Consider the following 7,934-nt stretch of genomic DNA (forward strand, 5'->3'; position numbering starts at 1 on the left):
AGTCAATTAAACCTGGTTTGGATCAATATTTTAGAGGATAACACCGTTTCGGTCTGGGTTAGGTCTGGGATATGCGCGCATCTGGCTTATACTTTCTCCTCTTTCGCAAACTTGTTGGCTAGATCCTGGGTTTTTTTCGGGTTTGTATCACGTGGTAATGTGGTACGACACAGAAACAATCCATTAAACCTGGATTCGGACAGTATTTTAGAGGATAACACCGGTTCGGTCTGGGTTAGGTCTGGGATATGCGCGCATCTGGCTTATACTTTCTCCTTTTTCGCAAACTTGTTGGCTAGATCCTGGGTTTTTTTCGTTATTGAATCACGTAGTAGTGTGGTAATACACTGAAGCAGTCAATTAAACCTCGTCTCGCTCAGTATTTTAGAGGATAACACCGGTTAGGTCTGGCTTAGGTCTGGGTTATACCCGCATCTGGCTCATGATTTTGCCTTCTTCGCATACTTGTTGGCCAGATCCTGGGTTTTTTTCGTGTTTGAATCACGTAGTAATGTGGTAATACACTGAAGCAGTCAATTAAACCTGGTTTCGATCAATATTTTAGAGGATAACACCGGTTAGGTCTGGGTTATGACCGCATCTGGCTCATGATTTTGCCTTTTTCGCAAACTTGTTGGCCAGATCTTGGGTTTTTTTCGTGTTTGAATCATGTAGTAATGTGGTAACTCACTGAAGCAGTCAATTAAACCTCGTCTCGCTCAGTATTTTAGAGGATAACACCGGTTAGGTCTGGCTTAGGTCTGGGTTATACCCGCATCTGGCTCATGATTTTGCCATCTTCGCATACTTGTTGGCCAGATAGTGGGTTTTTTTCGTGTTTGAATCACGTAGGAATGTGGTAACACACTGAAGCAGTCAATTAAACCTGGTTTCGATCAATATTTTAGAGGATAACACCGGTTAGGTCTGGGTTAGGTCTGGGATATGCGCGCATCTGGCTTATACTTTCTCCTTTTTCGCAAACTTGTTGGCTAGATCCTGGGTTTTTTTCGTTATTGAATCACGTAGTAGTGTGGTAATACACTGAAGCAGTCAATTAAACCTGGTTTCGATCAATATTTTAGAGGATAACACCCGTTAGGTCTGGGTTATGCCCGCATATGGCGCATGATTTTGCCTTCCTCGCATACTTGTAGGCCAGATCCTGGGTTTTTTTCGTGTTTGAATCACGTAGTTATGTGGTAACACATATAAGCAGTCAATTAACCCTTGTTTCGATCCATATTTTGGAGGATAACACCGGTTAGGTCTGGGTTAGGTCTGGGTTATGCCCGCATCTGGCTCATGATTTTGCCTTTTTCGCAAACTTGTTGGCCAGATCTTGGGTTTTTTTCGTGTTTGAATCACGTAGTAATGTGGTAACTCACTGAAGCAGTCAATTAAACCTCGTCTCGCTCAGTATTTTAGAGGATAACACCGGTTAGGTCTGGCTTAGGTCTGGGTTATACCCGCATCTGGCTCATGATTTTGCCTTCTTCGCATACTTGTTGGCCAGATCCTGGGTTTTTTTCGTGTTTGAATCACGTAGTAATGTGGTAATACACTGAAGCAGTCAATTAAACCTGGTTTCGATCAATATTTTAGAGGATAACACCGGTTAGGTCTGGGTTATGCCCGCATCTGGCTCATGATTTTGCCTTCTTCGCATACTTGTTGGCCAGATCCTGGGTTTTTTTCGTGTTTGAATCACGTAGTAATGTGGTAACCCACTGAAGCTGTCAATTAAACCTGGTTTCGATCAATATTTTAGTGGATAACACCGGTTAGGTCTGGGTTATGCCCGCATCTGGCTCATGATTTCGCCTTTTTCGCAAACTTGTTGGCCAGATCATGGGTTTTTTCCGTGTTTGAATCACGTAGTAACGTTGTACCACACTGAGGCAGTCAATTAAACCTGGATTCGGACAGTATTTTAGAGAATAACACCGGTTAGGTCTGGGTTAGGTCTGGGTTATGCCCGCATCAGGCTCATGATTTTGTCTTCTTCGCATACTTGTTGGCCAGATCCTGGGTTTTTTTCGTGTTTGAATCACGTAGTAATGTGGTAACACACTGAAGCAGGCAATTAAACCAGGTTTCGATCAATATTTAAGGGGATAACACCGGTTAGGTCTGGGTTAGGTCAGGGATATGCGCGCATCTGGCTTATACTTTCGCCTTTTTCGCAAACTTGTTGGCCAGATCCTGGGTTCTTTCCGTGTTTGAATCACGTAGTAATGTGGTACCACACTCAGGCAGTCAATTAAACCTGGATTCGGACAGTATTTTAGAGAATAACACCGGTTAGGTCTGGGTTAGGTCTGGGTTATGCCCGCATCAGGCTCATGATTTTGCCATCTTCGCATACTTGTTGGCCAGATCCTGGGTTTTTTTCGTGTTTGAATCACGTAGGAATGTGGTAACACACTGAAGCAGTCAATTAAACCTGGTTTCGATCAATATTTTAGAGGATAACACCGGTTAGGTCTGGGTTAGGTCTGGGATATGCGCGCATCTGGCTTATACTTTCTCCTTTTTCGCAAACTTGTTGGCTAGATCCTGGATTTTTTTCGTTATTGAATCACGTAGTAGTGTGGTGATACACTGAAGCAGTCAATTAAACCTGGTTTCGATCAATATTTTAGAGGATAACACCGGTTAGGTCTGGGTTATGCCCGCATCTGGCTCATGATTTCGCCTTCTTCGCATACTTGTTGGCCAGATCCTGGGTTTTTTTCATGTTTGAATCACGTAGTAATGTGGTAACACACTGAAGCAGTCAATTAAACCTGGTTTCGATCAATATTTCAGAGGATAACACCGGTTAGGTCTGGGTTAGGTCCGGGATATGCCCGCATCTGGCTCATGATTTTGCCCTCTTCGCATACTTGTTGGCCAGACCCTGGGTTTTTTTCGTGTTTGAATCAGGTAGTAATGTGGTAACACACTGAAGCAGTCAATTAAACCTGGTTTCCATCAATATTTCTGAGGATAACACCGGTTAGGTCTGGGCTAGGTCCGGGATATGCCCGCATCTGGCTCATGATTTTGCCTTCTTCGCATACTTGTTGGCCAGATCCTGGGTTTTTTTCGTGTTTGAATCACGTAGTAATGTGGTAACACACTGAAGCAGTCAATTAAACCTGGTTTCGATCAATATTTTAGAGGATAACACCGGTTAGGTCTGGGTTAGGTCTGGGTTATGCCCGCATCTGGCTCATGATTTCGCCTTCTTCGCATACTTGTTGGCCAGATCCTGGGTTCTTTTCGTGTTTGAATCACGTAGTAATGTGGTAACACACTGAAGCAGTCAATTAAACCTGGTTTGGATCAATATTTTAGAGGATAACACCGTTTCGGTCTGGGTTAGGTCTGGGATATGCGCGCATCTGGCTTATACTTTCTCCTCTTTCGCAAACTTGTTGGCTAGATCCTGGGTTTTTTTCGGGTTTGTATCACGTGGTAATGTGGTACGACACAGAAACAATCCATTAAACCTGGATTCGGACAGTATTTTAGAGGATAACACCGGTTCGGTCTGGGTTAGGTCTGGGATATGCGCGCATCTGGCTTATACTTTCTCCTTTTTCGCAAACTTGTTGGCTAGATCCTGGGTTTTTTCGGGTTCGAATCACGTAGTAATGTGGTAACACACTGAAGCAGTCAATTGAACCTGGTTTCGATGAATATTTTAGAGGATAACACCGGTTAGGTCTGGGTTAGGTCTGGGATATGCACGCATCTGCCATATACTTTCGCCTTCTTCGCATTCTTGTTGGCCAGATCCTGGGTTTTTTTCGTGTTTGAATCACGTAGTAATGTGGTAACACAATGAAGCAGTCAATTAAACCTGGTTTCGATCAATATTTTAGAGGATAACACCGGTTAGGCCTGGGTTAGGTCTGGGTTATGCCCGCATCTGGCTTATACTTTCGCCTTTTTCGCAAACTTGTCGGCTAGATCCTGGGTTTTTTTCGTGTTTGAATCACGTAGTAATGTGGTAACACAATGAAGCAGTCAATTAACCCTGGTTTCGATCAATATTTTGGAGGATAACACCGGTTAGGTCTGGGTTAGGTCTGGGTTATGCCCGCATCTGGCTCATGATTTTGCCTTTTTCGCAATCTTGTTGGCCAGATCTTGGGATTTTTTCGTGTTTGAATCACGTAGTAATGTGGTAACACATTGAAGCAGTCAATTAAACCTCGTTTCGCTCAGTATTTTAGAGGATAACACCGGTTAGGTCTGGCTTTGGTCTGGGTTATACCCGCATCTGGCTCATGATTTTGCCTTCTTCGCAAACTTGTTGGCCAGATCTTGGGATTTTTTCGTGTTTGAATCACGTAGTAATGTGGTAACACATTGAAGCAGTCAATTAAACCTCGTTTCGCTCAGTATTTTAGAGGATAACACCGGTTAGGTCTGGCTTTGGTCTGGGTTATACCCGCATCTGGCTCATGATTTTGCCTTCTTCGCAAACTTGTTGGCCAGATCCTGGGTTTTTTCCGTGTTTGAATCACGTAGTAGTGTGGTACCACACTGATGCAGTCAATTTAACCTGGTTTTGATCAATATTTCAGAGGATAACACCGGTTAGGTCTGGGTTAGGTCCGGGATATGCCCGCATCTGGCTCATGATTTTGCCTTCTTCGCATACTTGTTGGCCGGATCCTGGGTTTTTTCCGTGTTTGAATCACGTAGTAATGTGGTACCACACTGAGGCAGTCAATTAAACCTGGTTTCGATCAATATTTCACAGGATAACACCGGTTAGGTCTGGGTTAGGTCCGGGATATGCCCGCATCTGGCTCATGATTTTGCCTTCTTCGCATACTTGTTGGCCGGATCCTGGGTTTTTTTCGTGTTTTTGGATCACGTAGTAATGTGGTAACCCACTGAAGCAGTCAATTAAACCTGGTTTCGATCAATATTTTAGAGGATAACACCGGTTAGGTCTGGGTTATGCCCGCATCTGGCTCATGATTTTGCCTTCTTCGCATACTTGTTGGCCAGATCCTGGGTTTTTCTCGTGTTTGAATCACGTAGTAATGTGGTAACACACTGAAGGAGTCAATTAAACCTGGTTTCGATCATTATTTTAGACGATAACACCGGTTAGGTCTGGGTTAGGTCTGGGATATGCGCGCATCTGGCTTATACTTTCGCCTTTTTCGCAAACTTGTTGGCCAGATCATGGGTTTTTTCCGTGTTTGAATCACGTAGTAACGTTGTACCACACTGAGGCAGTCAATTAAACCTGGATTCGGACAGTATTTTAGAGGATAACACCGGTTAGGTCTGGGTTAGGTCTGGGTTATGCCCGCATCTGGCTCATGATTTTGCCTTCTTCGCATACTTGTTGGCCAGATCCTGGGTTTTTTTCGTGTTTGAATCACGTAGTAATGTGGTAATACACTGAAGCAGTCAATTAAACCTGGTTTCGATCAATATTTTAGAGGATAACAACGGTTAGGTCTGGGTTATGTCTGGATTATGCCCGCATCTGGCTCATGATTTTGCCTTCTTCGCATACTTGTTGGCCAGATCCTGGGTTTTTTTCGTGTTTGAATCACGTAGTAATGTGGTAACCCACTGAAGCTGTCAATTAAACCTGGTTTCGATCAATATTTTAGAGGATAACACCGGTTAGGTCTGGGTTATGCCCGCATCTGGCTCATGATTTCGCCTTTTTCGCAAACTTGTTGGCCAGATCATGGGTTTTTTCCGTGTTTGAATCACGTAGTAACGTTGTACCACACTGAGGCAGTCAATTAAACCTGGATTCGGACAGTATTTTAGAGAATAACACCGGTTAGGTCTGGGTTAGGTCTGGGTTATGCCCGCATCAGGCTCATGATTTTGTCTTCTTCGCATACTTGTTGGCCAGATCCTGGGTTTTTTTCGTGTTTGAATCACGTAGTAATGTGGTAACACACTGAAGCAGTCAATTAAACCAGGTTTCGATCAATATTTAAGGGGATAACACCGGTTAGGTCTGGGTTAGGTCAGGGATATGCGCGCATCTGGCTTATACTTTCGCCTTTTTCGCAAACTTGTTGGCCAGATCCTGGGTTCTTTCCGTGTTTGAATCACGTAGTAATGTGGTACCACACTCAGGCAGTCAATTAAACCTGGATTCGGACAGTATTTTAGAGAATAACACCGGTTAGGTCTGGGTTAGGTCTGGGTTATGCCCGCATCAGGCTCATGATTTTGCCATCTTCGCATACTTGTTGGCCAGATCCTGGGTTTTTTTCGTGTTTGAATCACGTAGGAATGTGGTAACACACTGAAGCAGTCAATTAAACCTGGTTTCGATCAATATTTTAGAGGATAACACCGGTTAGGTCTGGGTTAGGTCTGGGATATGCGCGCATCTGGCTTATACTTTCTCCTTTTTCGCAAACTTGTTGGCTAGATCCTGGATTTTTTTCGTTATTGAATCACGTAGTAGTGTGGTGATACACTGAAGCAGTCAATTAAACCTGGTTTCGATCAATATTTTAGAGGATAACACCGGTTAGGTCTGGGTTATGCCCGCATATGGCGCATGATTTTGCCTTCCTCGCATACTTGTAGGCCAGATCCTGGGTTTTTTTCGTGTTTGAATCACGTAGTAATGTGGTAACTCACTGAAGCAGTCAATTAAACCTCGTCTCGCTCAGTATTTTAGAGGATAACACCGGTTAGGTCTGGCTTAGGTCTGGGTTATACCCGCATCTGGCTCATGATTTTGCCTTCTTCGCATACTTGTTGGCCAGATCCTGGGTTTTTTTCGTGTTTGAATCACGTAGTAATGTGGTAATACACTGAAGCAGTCAATTAAACCTGGTTTCGATCAATATTTTAGAGGATAACACCGGTTAGGTCTGGGTTAGGTCTGGGTTATGCCCGCATCTGGCTCATGATTTCGCCTTCTTCGCATACTTGTTGGCCAGATCCTGGGTTTTTTTCGTGTTTGAATCACGTAGTAATGTGGTAACACACTGAAGCAGTCAATTAAACCTGGTTTCGATCAATATTTCAGAGGATAACACCGGTTAGGTCTGGGTTAGGTCCGGGATATGCCCGCATCTGGCTCATGATTTTGCCCTCTTCGCATACTTGTTGGCCAGACCCTGGGTTTTTTTCGTGTTTGAATCAGGTAGTAATGTGGTAACACACTGAAGCAGTCAATTAAACCTGGTTTCCATCAATATTTCTGAGGATAACACCGGTTAGGTCTGGGCTAGGTCCGGGATATGCCCGCATCTGGCTCATGATTTTGCCTTCTTCGCATACTTGTTGGCCAGATCCTGGGTTTTTTTCGTGTTTGAATCACGTAGTAATGTGGTAACACACTGAAGCAGTCAATTAAACCTGGTTTCGATCAATATTTTAGAGGATAACAACGGTTAGGTCTGGGTTAGGTCTGGGTTATGCCCGCATCTGGCTCATGATTTCGCCTTCTTCGCATACTTGTTGGCCAGATCCTGGGTTCTTTTCGTGTTTGAATCACGTAGTAATGTGGTAACACACTGAAGCAGTCAATTAAACCTGGTTTGGATCAATATTTTAGAGGATAACACCGTTTCGGTCTGGGTTAGGTCTGGGATATGCGCGCATCTGGCTTATACTTTCTCCTCTTTCGCAAACTTGTTGGCTAGATCCTGGGTTTTTTTCGGGTTTGTATCACGTGGTAATGTGGTACGACACAGAAACAATCCATTAAACCTGGATTCGGACAGTATTTTAGAGGATAACACCGGTTCGGTCTGGGTTAGGTCTGGGATATGCGCGCATCTGGCTTATACTTTCTCCTTTTTCGCAAACTTGTTGGCTAGATCCTGGGTTTTTTCGGGTTCGAATCACGTAGTAATGTGGTAACACACTGAAGCAGTCAATTGAACCTGGTTTCGATCAATATTTTAGAGGATAACACCGGTTAGGTCTGG

Source organism: Colletes latitarsis, unplaced genomic scaffold, assembly GCF_051014445.1.
Source record: "Colletes latitarsis isolate SP2378_abdomen unplaced genomic scaffold, iyColLati1 scaffold0002, whole genome shotgun sequence".
Classification (NCBI taxonomy): Eukaryota; Metazoa; Arthropoda; class Insecta; order Hymenoptera; family Colletidae; genus Colletes; species Colletes latitarsis.